Here is a 21,414-nt window from a genome sequence, read left to right as displayed (position 1 = left end):
TCCTCTGATTGTTTTAATCTCTGTCATACCTGAGGTACGATAACCATGTCCAAGTACAGTCAGTTAGTTATCTTCACCAGCTAATTAGGAGAACTGAGGAGTTTGGCTTTCTCCACCAATGGTAGATGTCAAGGCTTTTAATTTGGCATTCAAGTTTGTTTCTTAAGCTACTCAGTGAGAACTGCAACATCACATTTTCAATTTTAATAAAATCTACAGAACAGAGCAAAACCTTTTATATAATAATAATGATGTATTTCAGAGCACTACTATTCCTTTGTTGTAAGGACCTTCACACATGATGGCTTCAAATCACCATATAACCAGGAAAATAATTACAGTTGAATTCAAATAGCTGCTAACCACAGATGAGTTACAATTCACTACTAAGACCCAGGTCACACCAAAGGGATAAAAACAAGCAACAAGAAGGGAGGAATTAGAACATCCTTTATAACAGTTAGCTGAATATCTTAATCAGCTGTTTTGTATGATTTATTGCTTGGCCTAGCCAATTTGTTAAAAATGTTGGGGTTTTGTTTGTGGTCTAGGAAATGAAACTTCAGGTGCCAGTATCTAACTGTCTTAAGGTATAATAACTGATACAGTTTTCCTAGAAGCATGGTCAAGGAATTTCAAATTGCCACCACGCTTGTCAGAGTGAATCCTTAAACAAATAGTACCTGCAACATACCCTTTAAAGTCTTGAAGAGCTCTGTGATTGTTGAGGCAGCAGCTGGTTGAAAAACAAAACATACTCTGATCTTTGCTTTATTGTTGGTCTGCATGATGTCCTTCTTTTGGCTACTTCATGTGTTGTTCTGTGCAAACAATTGGACTATTTGTCTGGGAATAGAAATATTCTGTATAGTGAGAAAATGGTCTAATTTTAAATTTTCTTTTAAGATGACGTGAGGAAATTCTTTCTGAAGCAGTGCAAGTTACATGTACAGTTGAAATGGAAAATAGAAACATTGTTCCAAGAGAAAGAGGAAACAGTCTCAAAATACTTAATGAATTTTCCATGCATTGCTCCATCTGACCAGTTGTACTAATCACACCATACAAGATGCACCTTCTCACCTCCCAGAATTGCACATATTTTAGGCATGAGAAAATTAAACCCATATAAAATTGAAAAATTGCAAGCCTCTGAAAACAAGTGTTCAAAGATTCCTGTCAATCATGCTTGTAACAGTGCTAAGTTTGGAGAAGATCTTGCTCTTAGCTTAAACAGACACTAGTGACTGATTTGACTTAGATATTGAGAGCTTTTTTTTTTTATTTCAATGTTTCAGTCTTCATAGGAGAAATATTGATACAAAATCTGGACTTGTTAGCTAGGACAACACACACAAGCAAGTTGTTGAGGCCAACAATAACCCTGAAGCAATGCTACAGCACTAGATTGCAGAAATAGCAGAGCAACCCAAATGAACCCAGAATTTCAAGGGAGCACTCTTTATATCCCTCTAATTGGGTGGACGCATCAATCCTTGTTAGAGCACCTCAGTGATTCATTTGTTGTTTACTGAGGCATGTGCTGGAAGAGTCCACTGGCATGCCTTCAAGGGTCACAGAGAAGCCTCTTCTATTGAAATTAAAAATCTAGTTGTCTTTAGCAGCTTAATAAACAAGATTTCCATTTGACCCACATAAGAAGTTTGTTTTGTTGAGATTTAGAAAGGTTTGTCCTTGCAAAAAAGCACAGGGGGCTGTTAATATTTAGATTAAATTTCTGCAGTGATTATGTATTATTAGCACTTGAGTTTCAGCTCAAAATTAATATCGTTTTTTCCTTGTCTCAAGAAGGTCTTGTCAAGGAGTCACCTTTCTTCCTCTCAGAGGCAGTTGCCTTTATAGACAGTAGAGTCTTTTTAGCAAATGGATTGTCAATCAGACCTGCACTAGGTGAGAAACTGGAGTGCACCAACACCTCATCAGGCATAGTTTCACACAAGACCATCTGCAGCACAGATGCATGCTGCTTATCTTTAACACCAGCTATGCCAGGTGCTGGTAATTGTGTGGCCACGCCCCCCAAAGCACAATATGGGCTAACTATTTGTGTATTCACACTGCTGCTTGCAAGGTTTCTGCAGATTGCTGAGCTACATGCTACCATGAAACTCTAGCACATGCCTTGAGCTAGCTCAAGCAGTACATGTGCTGCACTAGTGGTGCATCACAAAGCCATTGCAGTAGCACCAGCAGTGTAGACGTGCCATAAAATTCACAGGCAGAAGGAGAATGAAACAGCTTTCAATGCAGCAGTACAGTTGTGGAGTTTGCCTGGCAAGGAGAACAGGTAAGCTCACATGCCCCCCACACTAGGTAGCTTCACCACCAAGAAGACACGTGACATCACCCAGAAATGGTCAACCAGAAAGCTCCATAGGATCACAACTTCACTCCAAATCACAAAGTACTTTTTTCAGCCTGCTCTCCTTGAGGGCTTTTAATATTTGTACCAGGGTATATACATTTAGCCATATGCTTGTTGTCTGTGTATAAGTTACACCATATTTTTTAAAAGCTTCAATTCTCTTGTTCAACGTAAGTTTGTTTTACAGATGCAAAACCACTAGAAAAGAGGAGTTGATGTCCTGTTCCCTGTAACAGAGGGACACAGTTTGCTATAAGGGATGTTTATGCTGACTCTCTGTGCTGAAGGAATGACATTGGACCCATTAACATTTGTATGATGGAGTCAGTCTTTATAGTGCCATTAATTTGTAGACATGTTCAAATATAAGGTAGTGGAGTTGCCACAATTACTGTCATATCTCATGTTGCCATTTTGTAATTATTCAGTTATTTAAGGTTGAAGTAGATTTTACAAGCATTTCTGAAGAGCTACATGCACAAAAAAGCATTATAATGAAAGATAAAACTAATATATTTAACACTGGGTTTTGCTTTTTTTTTTTTAAATGGTATTTTTATTCAATTTAATTCAATTGAGAAGAATGGAACAAGGATACTTACTGCTCCAGGCAATGCAACACTGAAACTAGTACTGAAACAGCTGGAAGGCAGAACCATGGGGCACAGAGCAGTATAAGATCCTAATGCCCATGTTAGTGGAAGCAGTAGGGTAACATACATGTGAAATTCTACAGGAGGTGTCTAAACATTCTCAGAAGGAGAAAATTAGTTTCCACAGAACTGCCTCATGAATGTGGCTATGGTGCTGCTGGGAACATAGCTAACTCCCACATTTCTAAAGCTACTAAATGCACTACAGTCATATTCCCACTTTTATGGCTGCAGTATTATCAAGCAGAAAGTTGTGGACCTATAGCTGTAGATCTGATGAATTAGGATTAGTCCAACTGTTCTTCACTTCCAGAGATCAGAGAAGAAATTTACTTGCAGTTGGTTTCTCGAAAATCCTGTCAATAGTCCTTTCTTTTTTACTGCATTGCATCAGATATGGTAGAAAAGACTTCTCAGCGAGTTTCGGTAGGCAGAAAGGACCCAATGAGTTACTGTGTGAAAAAACAGTATGATAGCTGGGCTCACACAGCACACTTACCTCGCTGTCCTGACAAACTGTCTCCTACAGTGCTAACTTCTCCTCCCACAAGCAAGTGGTACTGTTTTCCTGCAGCCAAATGGCTGATGCAGTAGACATAGATATGAAAAACCTGTACAAAATGAAGCTCAGTTTTATAGCCATCTCATAAGTACACTGAGAAAACTACACATGTTCATAAATTATGCTGAGCAGCTATCTACAGCATAAGACATTTCATAAAAAGTGCTGCGTTCCTCTTTACAATACAAAGGATTTCTTAAACTGGCATCAGTGTAGCAATTTGTTACATGCAAAACATTTTTGCAGCTTCTTTACTGATCTAATTCTATCAAGGATCACAACCTGTAGTCTCAACAAGCTGCTTTGTAGTGGGAATCAGGAATTACAGATGAACCAGCTGAACTAAAATATCCTTTATCTTTTGAAGCAAACTATGAGTGCCTCTTATATTAACGAAAAGAAAATAAAAATCCTTTGAAGAGATCATAAACGTGTATTAGGAGTTAAAATGTAGTCTCCTTGATTAAAATTGATGGAAATCCCCCCAACTCTCCCAAGTCAGCATTAAATGAACATTAAGAAACACTTGAAAGTATGAACCCAAGTTTCCAGTCCAATGTAACAGTTTCATCATAACAACCTACTCACTATTTTTAATATTCAAATTAAAAGACAACATTAAAGTAAGAATTTTGTAAGCCTTCTGCAGCTGTCTTGCAGTGCCAGGATCATAACATCCCTTCAGAGGTCTGGCTCCTGCCCAAGGCACAGAAGTGTCGGGTGGGCTAAGGCATCCCTTTACTAGCTACCACTTTACTCACACCTGAGTTTTACGCATCCATCTTCATTCAGATGTAAACAAAAGGATTGCATCATAAACCTTGCTCTTACAGGAATTGAAACAACTTAAAAAGACAAAAAAAAAAAAAAAAAGGAAGCTTAAGATTTGAGTCAGTCTTCATTTACTCAAAATAGATACAGATATTAAGAGATGTAGATGGCCATTAGAGGTCATTTTGAGTTAACTCACTTCTGATTTCCCACACTGAAACTCCCTTGTCAGTTCAGACATACAGTGATCTTTGGGTAGATTTAGCCCTTTGGCACTGAGGCAATTCACCTACTAGATTTTAAACCAAAAAGCATTTTACTGGAAGACTTCACAAATGGTTTCAATCTGCAAAAGTTTGTGCAATTTTTTTTTTTAATTCCATAATGCGATGTTTCCATGTTCTAGTAATAAGATGGATAGTCTTAAAAATGTGGATTCAGATTAAAAAAAAAAAATGCTTAGAGGAATAGCATTAAAAATCATAAAAAAATTGAAATTAAGGTGTATTCAGGTAATAGAGCAAAGCCAAATTAAATAGCTTGCTCTTTCAAGCGGGATGGGCCCACTGCCCATTCCTCTTCTCTTGCAGCTCGTCTGGCTCTTAGCTGAGCCCTGGGCTAGGTGATTCAACTCACTGAGCTGGGAGAAAAGGAGCCCAGCCAGAAAAAAAAAGCCCAACAAAGCAAATGGGAGAGCATGCAGCTAGCCCACCCTAAGGAGATGCTGAGTCACTTCAACGGTCCTACCTGCACCCTTGAGGTGGAAGTATCTAACACCATAGATGGGATTAGTTCTCAAATAAGAAAAAAATCCCACATGCAACACAGATTTAAAATTTCAAAGCTATGTAATTTGCCTCTAGCATAAGGAAGCGAGACCAGCTCTGTGGTTAAGATTCATGCCAGGCACTTACTTGGCAGTTGGGGACTTGAACATCTTCCCAGAAACTCCTACAAATAAAATACTGCAAAATGGCAGAAGCGGTAGATATTTAGTTTGTGAATCCAAACAAAGACATTGACATTATACTAGAGCTACATGATAAAAAGCTGTCCAGTCTCCCAAAATATTGGTATTTATGGCATTTTTATATCAGTTTCTGGAGTTAGGCAAAAAAATAACCATAGATTTAAAACCTTTGCTTAAAGAGAGTCACTTTACATATTAAAAAGCATGTTTCAACTCTTCTCTGTCCAGTTCCTACCTGAAGCTCAGCTTTCAATACCCCAGTGAGTGCTCTGACCAGAGATGTTCTCTCGTCAACTTGTTGTTTATATATCATGGAGCCAGCTCCACTAGTAGAGACTGAGACTGATCGAATCCAATATTGGGCAAGAGTCTGCTGAATATGTTACTCACTTGTTCTACAGGAGACAATTCCAATACCCCCGCAAGAGCAAAAATTTGAATCTTGGATGTCCACATGGGTTTCTTACACATGAAATGATTAGCTAGCTCAAAGTTGGTAAGCTTTTCCTTTATTTTTTTCAGCTAGAAATAAAAACTTGAATTTGAGCTGCAAAAACTCAGATATTTTCCAGTAGAAAATATCTCATTGAAAGACTTCCAGACAGGTCCATCGTCATGGCCAAGCCACATATCTTTTTGTGGCAATCTTTTTAAAATAGTAAAAGAAAATAAAAATTATAAAGTCAAAAGTACTCTTCACTTGACTAGAAACTGCTGACAGGATTTTATTTAAACTTTTCCTTCAATCAATATTACACTTCTTATTTGGCAAAAAAATACAAAGGATGTGGCACTACACAGGAAGCTATAAAATCTATTCAAATATGTTTAAATTTCAAGTAATTCACATTACTGGTTTTGCAACAAGTTTTCTTATTGCTGCACACCCTCGGAGTAACTTTAACAATAGGCGTGTGATATATGCTTTTCTTTAATTAACACTCATTAGTTCGTAGGGTTTGTATGCTATTGCATGTTTTAGATCTTAAACTCCAAAACTCTACAAACTGTACTTTTTATTAAGTAGCTAGTTACTTTATGGTAGAAAATGGAAATGTTTCTACTATCCTACTATTGCATATAGTAGCCTCAAAAGCATACTGTAATCCTGTAATATAAACTTGAGGGTTGATTTTAAAGTTCATGTTTATTTTCATTGGCCTGTCTGTTAAGTAGAAAAGGTTTTTGTAGAAGCAGACTAATTATGCCAGCCATGTTTGGTTTATACATGTCAAATATTTCTCTATGACAAATCAGCTCATCTCTGGAGTTTAAACATCAGCATGCACATAGTACTTGAAGGTAAAAACTAATTTCTAGGGCATATCAACTCCTGAATGAAGTTCCAATGTGGTCATTTTTAGTACTCCATGTTGCTTACCTCTTGCTTGTGATGCACAGCTCCATAAGGCAGCTGATGAAACAGGCTTGGTTAGATCACTTGTGGACAGTTTTTACCGAAACCAGATTCACTGCCAAAACACATCTGAAGGCAGTTCTGATGCAGGATGTTGACTCAAACCCATGGCAAGCAGTGAAAGCCCCACAACCACCTTAACCCATCATCCTCATTCAATAGCCCCCACACAGAGATCTACTGCAGAAAAGAGGGCACTGCCTGTGTTATACACTAGTTATAGACTAGTACACACTCCCTACGTACCCTAGTATGTACTACTGCATAGCAGTATGCGCTTGCGTAGACCGATATATGTAGGACACACTTCCTTCCCTTACTGCAGTAATCACTAGGTCTGCTGTTTCTCATCTACATGCCCATGTACTGGAAACAAAAAAGTGTTCCCTGCTCTACAGACTATTCTGCAGTGTTTTGTGCCAGTTTGTATGGGCTTACTAATAAGACCTAATACCAGGGATTTTGTCTCTGATCAAAATAATCCTAACCTAAGGCATATTTTTTCTGACCTATCTACTCAACATGAAAACTGCACACACTTACCTTCTACAGCTTAAAAAGATAATCCTTCTTCCTCTTCAGGCAGTAGGAAACTCAGCTTCAACACAGATACTATCCAAATTAACCTACCATTGGTTTCTCAAATGAACCAATGAGGAAGACAGGAACAAAAGCAAACAGATGACAGAACACCAGGATTTAATGTTTTGGTAAATGAGTGTGTGTTAACGATTGCAAGCACAAGCACTGTTATATCACATAAGAGCATCAGACCAAATCAGTGCTGCCCGCCCAACCATCCAAATTACTATGGAATTCTAGTGGCTCACAGCTCTGATTTTATTAGTACAACTCAATGAGATTCAAAGCAAATGCTTACTGATCAACAACATGAATAAAACCAGAATCAAGCCCACAGCTCTAGCTCTGCTCCCAAACATGCGTCCCACATTGAAAGGTTCATTTTATAAAATGCCAACACACCACTGTGCATGGCTCAAAATCCATACATTGCTGAATAATCTAACAATTAACAGCTAAACGAAGGTGAGTATTCCCTCATCTCTAATAACACCAAGATTCGGGCAGCTAGCCAATAATCTGGTTCATTAAACAGAAACATACATACAAATCCTACAAGTGCTTCTTAAGAGCACAACATTGTTTCCAGTAATCACATATGGAATATGTGCATAAATCTCAGGTTGTCCTCAAGTACAAAAGTGTTGATTGATTTCAAACACATAATCCAAAGCAGACACAGCATGGATAGCCCCTGATATTGAACCAGGAACTTCAATGGCAGCTGCCCACCTGCACACAAAAGATAGAATGCACAAAGATATTTGTTCAGCTAAGCATTAAGTCTATTCAAACCCATTTATGAATACATACCAAGGATTTCTTTAGAAATTAGCCTAATTTATATCAGGCTTAACCTTCAAAGCTATTGTTATTATGCTATTAAGTTTGAGCAACCATGTGTTGAAAACGTGTGTATAGCCTTTGTTACGCAGTTAGATTCTCCACTCCTCTGCGGAACAACCCAGCAAACGTCTCTGCAGCCTATGGATTAAGTAATAAAAGACATCCTAGTGTCGTATTAATCGGCATTACACAGCTGTCCTTAGATGCAGTCACAAAAATTCATCCTGGGCTTACAGAGTATAATTTTCAAATACACCCCCATGACCACACATCACCGTCTTGAAACAAAATTTAGGAACTGAAAAGTCTCAATAATTTTAGCAAGCTTTACTCCCCTTCTTGCACATTAGCCCCAATGTGAAGAATAGCCTCAAACTCACAGCATATTTCAGGAATTCTGTCAAAAGTGGTATGAGAAATCTCTGTTTAACAACCTATGTTGTTCAGGATCAATAAATTAAATCTCCTTTTGCCAGCTCTAGAAAAGCCTTATTTTTATATTTATTTCTAACATACACCATGTCCATAAAGCATCTTAGCTGAGGGTTTATCTTTTCATCTCTATTTTAACTGAGCTCAGACATACTGCCAATAAATTAGTATGCTTTGGAATGATTTTGTTTCGACTGAACTAATCTCTGCACTCAAGAACAAGCTCGCTCAAAGGATCTCCGTGTGCTGGGTCTCACAAACCACAGGGCTGTAAGAAAGTTCAAGAGAAGTCTAGATAGTCTCTCTTCTTGCCCCAGGGCAGAATGCGTTACATTTAAGTGATCTCTCACTGGTTATTTTCTTACCTCTTCTTAAAATAATCATTCTCTTCTTTACACTGCAGAGAATCAATGTGTTCATTTTCCCCTTTCGTAGATCCTGTTTGATCACTCTTATTGTTTACAGGTGCATCCACTTGAATAGTACCTCTCTTTTATGTGGCATATGACCCATGCAAGTATTATCTTTATATGTTCAATGCATAGTATATGAAAGAAAATTCTTAGATGTCCATTTTAGGACAGTTAAAAGGCAATGTATTCTATTTTGTTTGCAAACTAGGGCGTGGACCTCTGTTATTCTTGTTGCCTCTTTCTGATGAACAAAATCTTTATAGTAATTCTGATCACATATTCTTTATGGCTACCACATACCATCTTTATTTGAAATGATTCCACAGACAAGGAATTTTTGCTCTGATTTATTCATTTCAAATTATTCAAATTATTTTTACTCAGGTTACTGACCGTATTCCATCTGTTACAGAGCAAAGGGCAAATATTTTCCACATACCATCTAAAGTTACGTTTATCTATTTCAACAGTAGAAATCCCATTTCTTGTGTGCAACATAGTTACTTGCTAGTCCTTAGTGGTAGAACAGAGAAAGATGCCTCCTTATTTCCATGAAAGACTTTAATGTGACTGTAACTTATGAGGTGTATTGCTAACATAAAAAAATATTCAACCATGTTAATTAAGATGAACTCTCTGTATTTTTTATTGCAGACGAAGAGCAGCTGGAAGGTATTCCTGTTTGTGACTCCATAACTTTGAATATATAGTCTCTTAGGAACCATGAGCAGATTTAACCACAAATAGCTAAATGTGCCTAGATACATGAAGTTATATTTAACTATCTCCCTAGATAATTAGATCAGGGAACCAGACTCATATGGCCAGATTAATTAAGATAAAACAGGGCATTTGTAATAATTAAGTTAGCTATTTGGTCTCCTTTCCAGTTCAGGGAGTCAACGAACATCATCAGTGCAACAGCCGATGACTGGCACTTCAGATCATATACACCCCACGGATGCAGTCCCACCAAAGCCACTGTGTTTGCAAGACAGCACAGAAGGCTCCCATGGGCAGTCTCATTTTATTTGTTTGTTTTAAGAAGAAGACCCAGTGTCCAGAAGAGCTCCTTCCCTGGAGAAGTCCTTGAGTCTGCTCAGAGGAGGGAAGGCTTCCAGAGATGGTAGGGTGAGACAGGCAAAAGATTCAAGCCAGGAACGTGCAGCTCGAGAACAAAACTGTAAAAATGCTGTGAGGAGCATGTAGCAGACCCACAGTCAGACCCCAGAGGTGTTGGAAAGGAAGTTCGGGACCAGGGAGGACTATGGAAGTTTGTTCCAGTGCATAAAACCACTGCATACTTGGAACCAGCATTAGTATTCGAAACTTGCAAGGGCCCATGGGCAGATATCAGGCTGTGAATAAACCCTTCATCTATTATTTTGGTTCTCCCACTGCTGTAAGTTTTCTCTATTTAAGGAGTTAATTAACTGAGATGACTAGTTGTAATTCTAATGAAAATATAGTCTTTTGAGTTTTTTGGTCTTCTTTAGGAGCAAAATGTACAGGAGATGACCTAAATCAATCCACTTCAGTTCTCTGGCCCCCTACTTGGTGACCCTCCACAGTGACCAAAGGCTATTTTGTGTCTTCACTCCGTAGCCACAAAACTGTACTTCAGAAAAAAGGCATATATATTTGCCATCATGAACTCATTCGGCCTGAATATGGCCCTCATCTTGATGGCATTCATAATGAATTTGCACAGCAATCATGTTGTTGTCTCCATTATTTATAGATGTTATGCTTTATTTGGACACAATTAAAATCTCAAGCAATTAGAAGTGGATCCAAAGAAGGGTTTCTCTATGAAAGAAACTCAAGCCAGTATGACTGTGACAGCTACTGGCCTTTATGCAATATGCAGGCCAGCAAAGCCACAGCTTAACAGACGAGCTTTGTCTAATATAATAGCAAATGTTTCCTCTAAAAGTATGTTTTGGAAGGTTTTGCAAGTCAGTAACGTAGTTTTCTTATGATCTTGCAGCAATTTGGTTAATGTCCTACAGGAATCAGCCAAATCTAGTTGTTCTTGAAAAGAAGACTGACAATGCAAGCTATCACATTCAGGTGGGTTTGGTTTTTTTGTTTTTGTTGCTGGTTTTTTCATTTATTCAAAAGCCAGTTTTGCTTAAAACAACATGTAAAAAAGAAAAGAATCTATTCCCTTTCAGTCAGCAGGAGAAGAAATCTCATTAATATTTCTTCAAGTGATAAGAAGTTAAAAGTGTTGAAAGCTTTTGGTTGGCAGAGCTCCAAGATTTCCATATTGTACAGGATTTGCATAAAACTTTCAGACAAAGTTCTCATGGTGATTATGATCTCACTTCAGTGAACATCTAGATGTTCATAGCCATGCAAACTGTTGGGGTCTAGTAGTTTGAGAGTTTTTAAAGCTTTGCAATAAGTGGTTCTGTTCTCATGTCTTTGTCTATCACACAGGAATGAAAGCACACACTTAAGCTTATGACATAGATGTTATTGTGTTCTGCATATCTGCTAATGCACACATCACATGTTACTGCGTGATTCACAAGGTGTTCTCTGAAATAGGTTGATTTAGTTCACAGTCAAAAATACGGACTTCTGGAAAAGATAACCAAGGGAAAAGGCAACGTAGCCACCGTGATAATTTAATTGAAATACAGATAAATGATCTACAGGAACATGGTAAGGAAGGATACAGAGCCAAAGCTAGATGAAAAAAAAAATTGTAAGTACTAGCTTGAAGACACTGAAACTTTTTAAACTGTGACACATTTACAAATATGCACAGACATAAGATATATCTCAACATGTTAGAATACAAAGTTTCTATCAAGAAGGCTTCTTTAACTAGGAGAAAATGTACCAAACAACTTAGAGGTTTAAGTAGAAAGGAAATAAAAGCTGTTGAGACAAATATTTCTATCCTCAGACTGTAAATTTACTGTCATTGTTTCACAGCAAACTCCTGGACAGACATTTTTGATGAACCCCAAATCTGGCAGTGCAGAACTTCCCTCACTCCCTATGGCCTCTGTGTTTTAGATGGTGAGGCACTCAGATGTCCAGTCTCTTTCCTCACACAGCTAATGGCTGTGGGAGGGCATGCAAAGCCATTCCATCTCCCTCAACACTATCCTCCATATATCAACCCCAACTTAGAACACAGATGGCAAGTACTTAAAGACACAATATTTATCCTGCTTCGGGCAAGAGGGATCCATTCTATTTGTCATCTGTTGACTCATATGTTTGGTTTTCTCCATAATGCCTTGGTGACTGTGTTGCTTTAAGAGATGTTTACAAAAACACCTGTGGGTGATTTGCAGTATTGTTTGAACCCTTGGTAACAGAACCTACCTCAGCACTGACTGCCCTTTCAAGACATTGTGAGGTTGTGAATTGTCAATACAGTGTATTGTTCGGTCATGAATGAGACACCATAAGGAGTGCCACATTTCTCTCACCATTACCACTAACAATTTGTTCATGAATCTGTCACTCACTGACTCATCCACACAAGAGGATGACAGCTGAACTTTCAATGACCTAATAATTATTCTAGTGCTTATAAAAAAATACTGTAGTATTGGTCTTCTTGAGCTCTGTCGAAGCTTTTACTCAATATTATATGCATGGGAAAAGAGTACACTTGGGTGAGCTATCATTTTTCAGTGCAAGTGGCAGCTCTTACTTAGCTCGATTCTTATTATTCATTAGGACAATGTTACCAGTTCAAGGCAATTGGATGTAAAGCATGGGCCGCTATGCAGAAAGCACAGGGAAACTAGCACTGAAGAAATCATTAAAATGCACATTACTGGTGGAACATGAGAGGGCCACAAGCAGCTTAAAAGGGTTCTGGTGATACCTCTGCACTGTAGGATGATTTTCTTCAAGGTGAAGACCCCTGAGGGCAGGAAATGAGAAAAGAGAACAGTGTAGAGGAACTAAGAATGGATAGATCCTTCTTACCAAAATCATTCCTTGTGAATGACACCGGATCCATAAGAAAAAAAAGGCTGCATGGACAACTTGTCACTCTCATTGAACTCTCACATCCTACATGCAGCTTTCTAGAGGCATCAGGGTGCTCTTAGCTATGAATGCTGGATTTATACAGAGCATGTATTGACTGCAAACAAGGAAAGAGTTTCCACATTTCCACATTTGCTTTAGTCTGCTAATTTAGGCACTTGAATCAAAGGCTCAGGGTCTATCCTGAGCACAGTTACACTACAGAGGCCTCACATGCTCCTGGTGAAAGCTCCTAGTGAAGGAAAGTAACAAGCCTACAGTACGCTCTTCTCTATCCCAAGCAAAGTATGGAATGGAAGAGCCTGGAAAATCTGGCCAGATTTCATTTTTACACTCTGGGGAACATTTGTCTCCCTTACTTCACAGGGCTTGTAGATCTGAAAAGGAAAGCGATCGTCAACAGGCAGCTTTCACCCGCTCTTCAGTGAGACCAGCTATTCCCAGAGCAAGCTGTACATTCAGTGGCGCGGAGTTCACACACAGGGCTGAGCAGTACTGCTGAAGGAGAATGAGCACCACTCTCAGCCCATCTGGTTCCAAAACCTGTCAGTCAGAGCAGCTAGCATGTCTCCCCCATTTGCCTCGGCTTTTGTGATGATGGCAAGAAACCCAGAAGAGCTGTTTTCACCACCTCAGAGCTCACTGAATGTGCTTCCTCCCTCCAGCTCAGCACAGTCAGTTGCAGAAGTCAACCATGCGCTTACCAGTGCTGACCAAAACACACGCAACAGGCAGCTTTACGTAAGAATGGGGAATGCTAAAACTATCTGAGTACCACATCTTGTGGTGACAGGTTTCACTCTATCCTCTTCCAGACTCCTAGTTTTATACTACCTCTAGCCTGGTTTTGGTTTTGTTTTCTTTCTCCCTGAATGACATGTTTCACTGCTTTGAGGAAGGATGATTACAGGAAGCTGATGTAGCAATTCTCAGCTCCAGCCTATCTTGGACAAACAGATGTACCAAAGTGTTTCTCATGGTTTCACTCTCCCATGTTGATTACGAGTTTGCAGCTGGGTTTCACTGTTTTCTACATTCTTATTTGCACTTGTTTTGTATGTGCTTTTCTAAGGTAGTTAAATGAGACTTTTATTAGTTTTATTATTGTTGATCCATACTTTGTGTTGTCTAACTTTGCATCATTTCTTCTCCATGGTTCAGCAATCATCTTCAGTTTGTCTAGCAGATACACATCTACAGCATCCTGCTATGTGACCATTTTTTACTCCATCCTAAAACAGTTAATAACGTCAAGCTGTAATTTTGAATATGAGCCCCTCCTTCACCAACCGATCACATACAGAAAACAGTAATAGCAGATAATAAATTCACAAACTACAACCAGACCCTCTACTTTTGCAGAGGTGTTGTGGATTAAGCGCTGAACCCAGGACAAGGGGTTATGCTCTACATCCCATAGAGTGTTTAAGGACTATTGAAACAGAAGATGGCCAGCAGCCCCCTGATTTTCTACTTTAATAGAAGTAGCTTCCGTTTGGCATGTAAAATCATAACAGCATAGATTTCTGTCATTAAAATTAGTCCTATAGGAAGCTTTGCCATTATAGTTACTAGGCTTTTGCCTGGAGTAACAAGTTCTGTTTCAACATTGCATTCACATCTTCTTCATTCCAATCATTAGCAAGCATTCACCAGCATACTCTTATAAGTAGCAAAAGGTAGGTGGTTAAAGCCCAACCTTAATACACATTCAATGTTATATCCTTTGTAAGGAGATCAAGTCTCTAATCAAAAAGAAGCTCCTACTTTCAGTTGTTTGGTTTACATTAAGCACCCACTGCATGCTATCTGAACAATTGCTAGGGCAGCATACATAAAATTAAACCTTTTGAAAAGACATTCAAATTCCTACAGAGTAAAAAAAAAAAAGAAGTTAAAAAATAAAAAAAGCCCTCAATCAGCAGATCATTATCATATGTGGCACTACTTACCGCACTAAAATCTAAACTATGCAACATGTGACTAAAAGGCATGTGGCTTTCCCAATGCTACAGCACTGGTGAGGTTCTTGGCAGCCTACACCCAACAAGTCAGATCAGCTATACAGCCAACTTAATTTCTATTCTGCAGAACACAATACCAAACACATCAAAAGAGATCAGACTCTGATTTATATCCTAAGACAGAAGGTTTTTATTAATAAAACTGTTTCCTTGGAGTTAAATTCCATTAACCATACTTAAGAGAGAATTACTACACATCTTGCTCCCAGGCAAAACCTGACCATTCCACATGTGTTACGAATCAGTATCTCTTTACATTTATTGGTATGCTGAAGAAAGTAAAAGGATTTTATTTTCAGATTCTGGCAAGTCAGGAATCTTTCATGTTTGAGGAATCATGTTGCTATCAATCAGTTTCTATTTTAAACTTATGAATTTTCGTATCAAATAACCAACAGCTACATTTTTATACTAACCACGCTTCTCCATCTTAAAGTAAGAAGCCTAGCTGGCATGACACTTTTAAGAAAGACAGCTGTGAGATACAAGATGCCGTAGAGAAGACTTTAAAGTCCTTTCCATTCTGCATGAGGTGTTTCCCCTCTTCTTCCCCCTGCATTTTTTAATCTTAAAAGTGTTTCCTACTGATGCATGAAAACTCTATTGTGCTGCATATGGTTTCTATTTTCAAGTCTCTAAGGCGTTCAGTTTCTCTAGTTCTTACCTCATTCTTATCATTCCTGATTGACACAGAAGTAGAAACGCAAGCCCCTACTAAGTTTTCTTTCTTTACTTATGAAGCTGTCCCTACGCATCTGTACAGTACTCCAAAATGGCCTTCACTGCCCTTGTAGGAATGAAGAGACTTGAATATTGGTTGACAACTCTTCATAATATATGAACAGCATCCAGTTTTCTGACTTGAAGTACTCAGATTTTAACCATTAAATTTACAGTGTACCCAAGGACACTTCATTTACACCTACAGACCTAAATCAAGGCCTGGGATTTGCACACAAATGCATACATACACATGTAGCAACCTCTTCTTGCAGAAGGAGGAGAAAGAATAAATATTCTGAAGCTCTTCTTTCCAAAATCAGTGCAAAATTAGTTTTCAATGGCAAGTGTCCAAACAATTAGTAGTTCAATGGTAGATGAATGCCTGAAAATGTAGCCACACAGAACTCTCCCAAGATTTCATGGGAAGGCCTGTTTCTGCCCTGCAACCAGCTTCTGTCCCTCGATGTATATCCCACCGGGACATGGGTGGATGCCTGCACAAGGAAAGAACTCAGCATTTCTCGGATGGAAGCTGCCCTGTCACGGGAGGCTCTGCTAAATGACTTCATGGTTCGCTGCATGGGGCAAACCCACCAGTAGAACACAGCACAAACACAAGAATTTATTCCAGAGAGATCGAAATACGCAAATAATTAAGGACTGGAGATTGCTCTAGGGATGGTTCTGAAATTATGGAGTGTGTACAATCTATAATTTCAGTGAAAGGGTATGCTCCAAAGGCATGACACTTTCTGAAATAAATCAATCTTTTATCATCAGGTTGCTTCAGTGGGTGTTGCATTTCAAACGCGAAGAAGCATAGAAAGGGAGGGGGTAGGGCGGGAGAAGAGAAAAAGCACCTGATCATTGCTTCATGCAATAACTGGAACAGTAATTTTATCAGTTTTACCTTTTAATGTTGATTTTATTTTAATTGGAGATGATATGCTCAGAGATTTGTACCAACAGAAAAAATACTGCTGCATGATTGCTTTTTGATTGCTTTTGGGAAGCTACATACCATTTCCCTAAATTACACAATCAGCTATTTCATACATGAAGCATATAAGAATAGACAGAGCCACCATGAGTTTCCCAGTGCTCTGAGTATATTCTGTTCACAGACCAGAGCTGGTGGTCTCCAGTAAAGAGCCAGACAAAAAGAAAACATCCACTGCATCCAAATCAGTAGATAGGAAGATCACAAAGCAAAGCTTCTCTCTCATATGAGCGGAGACAGCAAGTGCAAAACCTTTGGTCATGTCCTTACTTCTTCTTGTTCCCTCCCCCCTAAAGCTTGGAGGGTCTGCTCAAAATTCTCAGAATCCCCCTGAATACAGAAGGATCGTGAGGGTCGAGGTGTCTGGAGACAGCAGTAGCAACAGATGCCGCATCTTCCTCTGGTCTGGCACTCCCACCCCACGCCCTCACTGCTGTAATGGGGAACAGCTACACCGGCAAAAATCCCTCAGCGTTTGAAGCCTGGCCACAGGTCTAGGTGGTGCCTGGCAAGCATCTGGCCAGCAGAGGGGGGATATTAAGCCAGATTTTAGGGCTCTGATGGCAACGCTTCTTCAGAAGGGACTTTAATTGAAAACACTGGAAATACCAAGTAATCGCCATGTGAGGAGGGGTCTTGGAGGTATATGCTTTCCAACGAGTGTTCGTCACCCTAGAGGGGAAACAATAAACCCCACTGCTATCCTCTGCTCCCATTCCATCCACTGCATCCCTACAGCCCACTGCATCCATTGCCCGCTTGCAATATTCTTTTGTCATCTTTAACCCCAGCTTGACAAACACACCAGTTGCCTCTGCTCTGAAACTAACAAGTTGTTGGCTTGCAAAATTACCCGTTTCCAACAGGCATGGTCACCCTAAAAGAGAAACATATAGCCTAGTTTTGGACAAGAGCATCTGCCTGGAAGAAAAAAGGGGCGGAGGAGGAACGAGAGCCGGTGCCAGCCGGCATCGAGATGCAACGATTCGAACAAAAGAGATTTCAAGATGTCGCACTAACGCACACACACACAAAATAAATAAATAAATGAATCTTTCTCTCGGAGGGCTGCTCCTCCTCGGCAGAGGGGGATGCTCCAGGAGGAGGCCGCCCGGACACGCAGAGCACCCCGAGCGAAATCTGACTGCGGGCGGGGCGGGCAGCACTGCCTTCATTTTCTCCTTCAAAAATGACGGATTTTTGTCTCGGCGAGGTGGGGGGTGCACTGCGAGGGGGTGTGGGACTCCGCTCCGCCGTCGCGCACGGTCCCAATGCCAAAGCTAAGCCGAGCGCAGTGTGGGGACCGATTATCCCTCCCCGGGGCCGGGTGAAGCCCCGGCAGAGCCGAAGGGGAAGTTGCGGGGGCGAGTCAGGGGGTCGGGCGGGGAGTCGCAGCGCATCGCCTTTGTTCCGCCGCCAGCCCCAACCCCGCCTTCACGCATGCGCCGGGCACAGACAAAGGCGAGGGCAGCGGCTCCACCCGCGTGTGGCGGGAGGGTGTGTGCCCTCTCTCCCCCTCCTTCCCGTTCTCCCGCTTGAGCCGCCGCGCCCGGCCGAGGCACGGGGAAGTTCCTTGCGGGAGCCGCGCTCCAAAGACACGCGTGTGCGTGGGGAGAGGAGGCACAGCGAAGGCGGGGCGGGAGAAGGAAGAAAAAAAGGCCACGGGGAGGTGTAGCTTGTTTCAGTGGTGGGGGGACAAAACGGGGGGAGCCGTGGTAAGAGGGGGGCGGCATTCGATGAATATACATAAACCGGCGCACCGGGCGCTGAGAGCCCGGCAGCACCAGCGGAGGGGCGGGGGAGGATGTGGGGGGGTAGGCAGCGGCGGCCGGTCGGCAGCCCCTGCCCCGAGAACCGTGCCCTAACGCCCCGCCGAGAGCAGGGATTAAAACCGGCGCACGCGTTTACGGCGGAGGCAGCGCCGCTCCTTCCCCTCCGCCCCGCCGAGAACAATCCCATTGTTGCCAGCCACAATGGGCACACGCCGCCCCGCGCCTCGGCTCGCTTCCACCGCGGGCTGCGCGCCTCTGCGCACCGCGTCCCGCCCGCCGATCCCCCTGCACCGCACCGCACCGCGCCTCATCGCCGCGGTCCCGGCAGCGGGGCGCCCGCCCCGCCGAGCCCAGCCCCGCCACCGCCCCCCTCCCAGCTGCCCTGCCATCTTCCTCGCGTGGTGCGTTGCATCCTCCGAGCGCTTCCTTTCGTGGTGAGGTTGGGGGGTATTATATTTTTATTTTCCTTTTTTAATTTATTTTTTAAGCAGCCCCCCTTTGGAAGCAGACTCGAGGCACCGAAAAGAAATGAGGCTTATAACCCACAGTTATTCCTAGCACACCCCCCGCTGCCCCCACGCCCTCCCCCAGTCGGGCATTTAAATCCCAGGGCAGAGCCGTCAGCCCGGTCTGTGCCTCGAAGCCGCTCCCGGCCGGGCTCCCTCCATCCCTCCCTCCCTTCTTCCTTCCCTCTCGAGGAATCCATCTCCTCGCAGCGATACCCCTGCAGCAGCATGCCCGGGCGGGCGGCTCCCCTCTCTCCGCTCTCCCCGCTCTCCCCGCTCTCTCAGGTTCAAACGCACGTCTCCTGCTCCCACACCCGGGACACCACGGGGAGAGGGGGTAGAAATGATAAAAACTGCACAGCTCTCGGGGTCTGCTGCGTAAATGCCACAAGTGCGATAGATACACCGCTGCTTACCTCGCTGTGGTTCTCCTGTGCCCCCGCTCTGTGTGTCTGCGCGCTGGGGTATCACCAAGAGAGTCCCAGGCACCCCGGAGTCCGCTCCGCTCGCTCTCGGCGCCGCGCCGCTCCCCCGCTCGCTCGCCGGGACCGGAGTGACTAGTGCCTGCTGGAGCAATGCCGCCGCTGCCGCGGCTGCTGCCTCTGCATTTCTCGCTCTCTCCCCCTCCCTCTTTCCCTCCCTCCCCCCTTCCCTGTGACAGTCTGTGGGCAGTTCAAAAGCCACACGCACTTATTTATTTATTTTTTTTCCCTTCCCCGGGCTCGCGGGCGGGGGATGCGCTGCGCCGCGCTCGCGCTTAGGGGGCGCACGGACCCGAGGTTTTAAATATTGGCCTTTAAATATTGGGGGGTGGGAGGGAGAGAATCGCCCCCAGGTCCGCGAACGCACCTTACCCCCCCCCCTTAAAAACTCTCTCAGGGAGGATGCCGGCGAGGAGAGGACGGGGAGAGGAAAGGGGAAAGCCAACCAACCTACCCCGAGGGGAGCGGACGCTCCGCCACCCTCCGCACCCGCGCCGCGGCCAGGCCGTGCTCCGTGAGGCAGCGGCGGGTCCGGTCCCGGCCGAGCTGGGAAGCTGCGCAGCGGAGGGAACGGACAAGCCGGGCCGCCTGCCTACAGGTGCAGCCCTTTCGGGGGGCGCGGGAGCCCGCTTCACCGGCCGAAGGGGGCGGCATGGGCGGAAGGGATTGAAAAATCCCAGACGTTTATGCTTTGGGCATGCTTAAGGAGACGGTCTGCACATTAAACACAAAAGGAAAATGCAATAGAGGGAAGCAACTCGTTTCTGAAGAGAACGGATCTTTCCCGGGCGCTCCTGCAGCTGAAGAGCTGGCTTGAACGTCGCTGGGGGCTTCAGGTCTGGTATCCCTCCAGCCCCCTCCACCCCGTCCAAAAGCCTCCCTGGGGCCGCCACAGCACTCCCGCACCCTCTGCCACAACCCAGGGCATTGCCCTCACCTTCCCACCTCCCTCGTTTTAAAGCCCCGCCGCCGGGCACAGCCCAGCCTGCCGCTCCGCGCTGCGGGAGCCCGGCGGTGCGCGGGGCTGGGGCGCCCTCTGCTCTCAGGCGGCGGCGGTTGCTCGGCCGGGCCGGGCGATGCTCCCGGGCGGACGACCGCCCCCCGTGACCCCGCTGCCAGGGGAGGCCGGTGGAAGAGACCCGCTGACATGTCTCGGGAACGCTCCGGGTCAGGGGCTCGGTGGGGAGCGATCAGGCTGCGCCGCGGCTTCAGAGCCAGCAGCACTATCTTTCAGCAGGGACAATGAAGGCTATGTCCCATTCATTTGAGGATAAGGACCGAGTGAGAGACGCGTGGCTGGCCCGTGATAAGGATAACCCCGGTTTGCATTTTCGACAGAGACAGAGCGAAAAGGGCGCAGGGCATGTGGAGAGGGTGGGCGCGGCGGCGGAGGCGAGGATGTCTTGCTGCAGGGACGCGGTGTGCGGGGCGAGGAGTTCCGCTTCCCATACATTCCCATGGAGGAAAACTGTCGGGCAATAAAACGCATGTGGGATTTCTGTGTGCCGCGCACAGCACCCTGCAGCCGTGGCCGCGCCGAGCATCCAGCTGCCGCCGGGGAGACGTGGGGTTCGGGGACCCGAGGACAGCGGCTGGAGCCCCAGCTGTCCCCTACGGTCCCAAAAAAGCCCCGGGCGTGGAAGGGTGGAGAGAAGGAAGGAACGAGCGCAGGCATGGCGGGTTCCCCAGGCGACTGTAGGGACAATTCCCCATATTTTCGTGCAAACCTTCACATGCCAGCCTTCGCTTCAGTCTTTTCCTCTCCTTTCCCCCCTCCCCTTAATTCTCCTCCACACCTCCGTTGCTTCCCCGATGGTTTAACCCTCGCTCTGCAGCTGCGGGGCGCAGC

General features: G+C 43.6%; 1 protein-coding gene across 1 annotated transcript in view; it reads right to left on the bottom strand.

The window, feature by feature from the left end:
- BASP1 (brain abundant membrane attached signal protein 1) overlaps positions 1–21,044 on the bottom strand; it is a 51,457-nt gene extending 30,413 nt beyond the window's left edge. Inside the window, exon 1 of the mRNA XM_030508053.1 lies at positions 19,500–21,044. The gene's annotated coding sequence lies outside the window, so the exon portion shown is untranslated. The remainder of the gene's footprint in view (positions 1–19,499) is intronic.
- Between the last annotated feature and the right edge of the window lie 370 nt (positions 21,045–21,414).

Source organism: Strigops habroptila, chromosome 1 (assembly GCF_004027225.2).
Source record: "Strigops habroptila isolate Jane chromosome 1, bStrHab1.2.pri, whole genome shotgun sequence".
In the NCBI taxonomy this organism is placed as follows: Eukaryota; Metazoa; Chordata; class Aves; order Psittaciformes; family Psittacidae; genus Strigops; species Strigops habroptila.
Note: the sequence above shows the minus strand (reverse complement) of the source record. Positions and strands in the feature narration are given on the sequence as shown.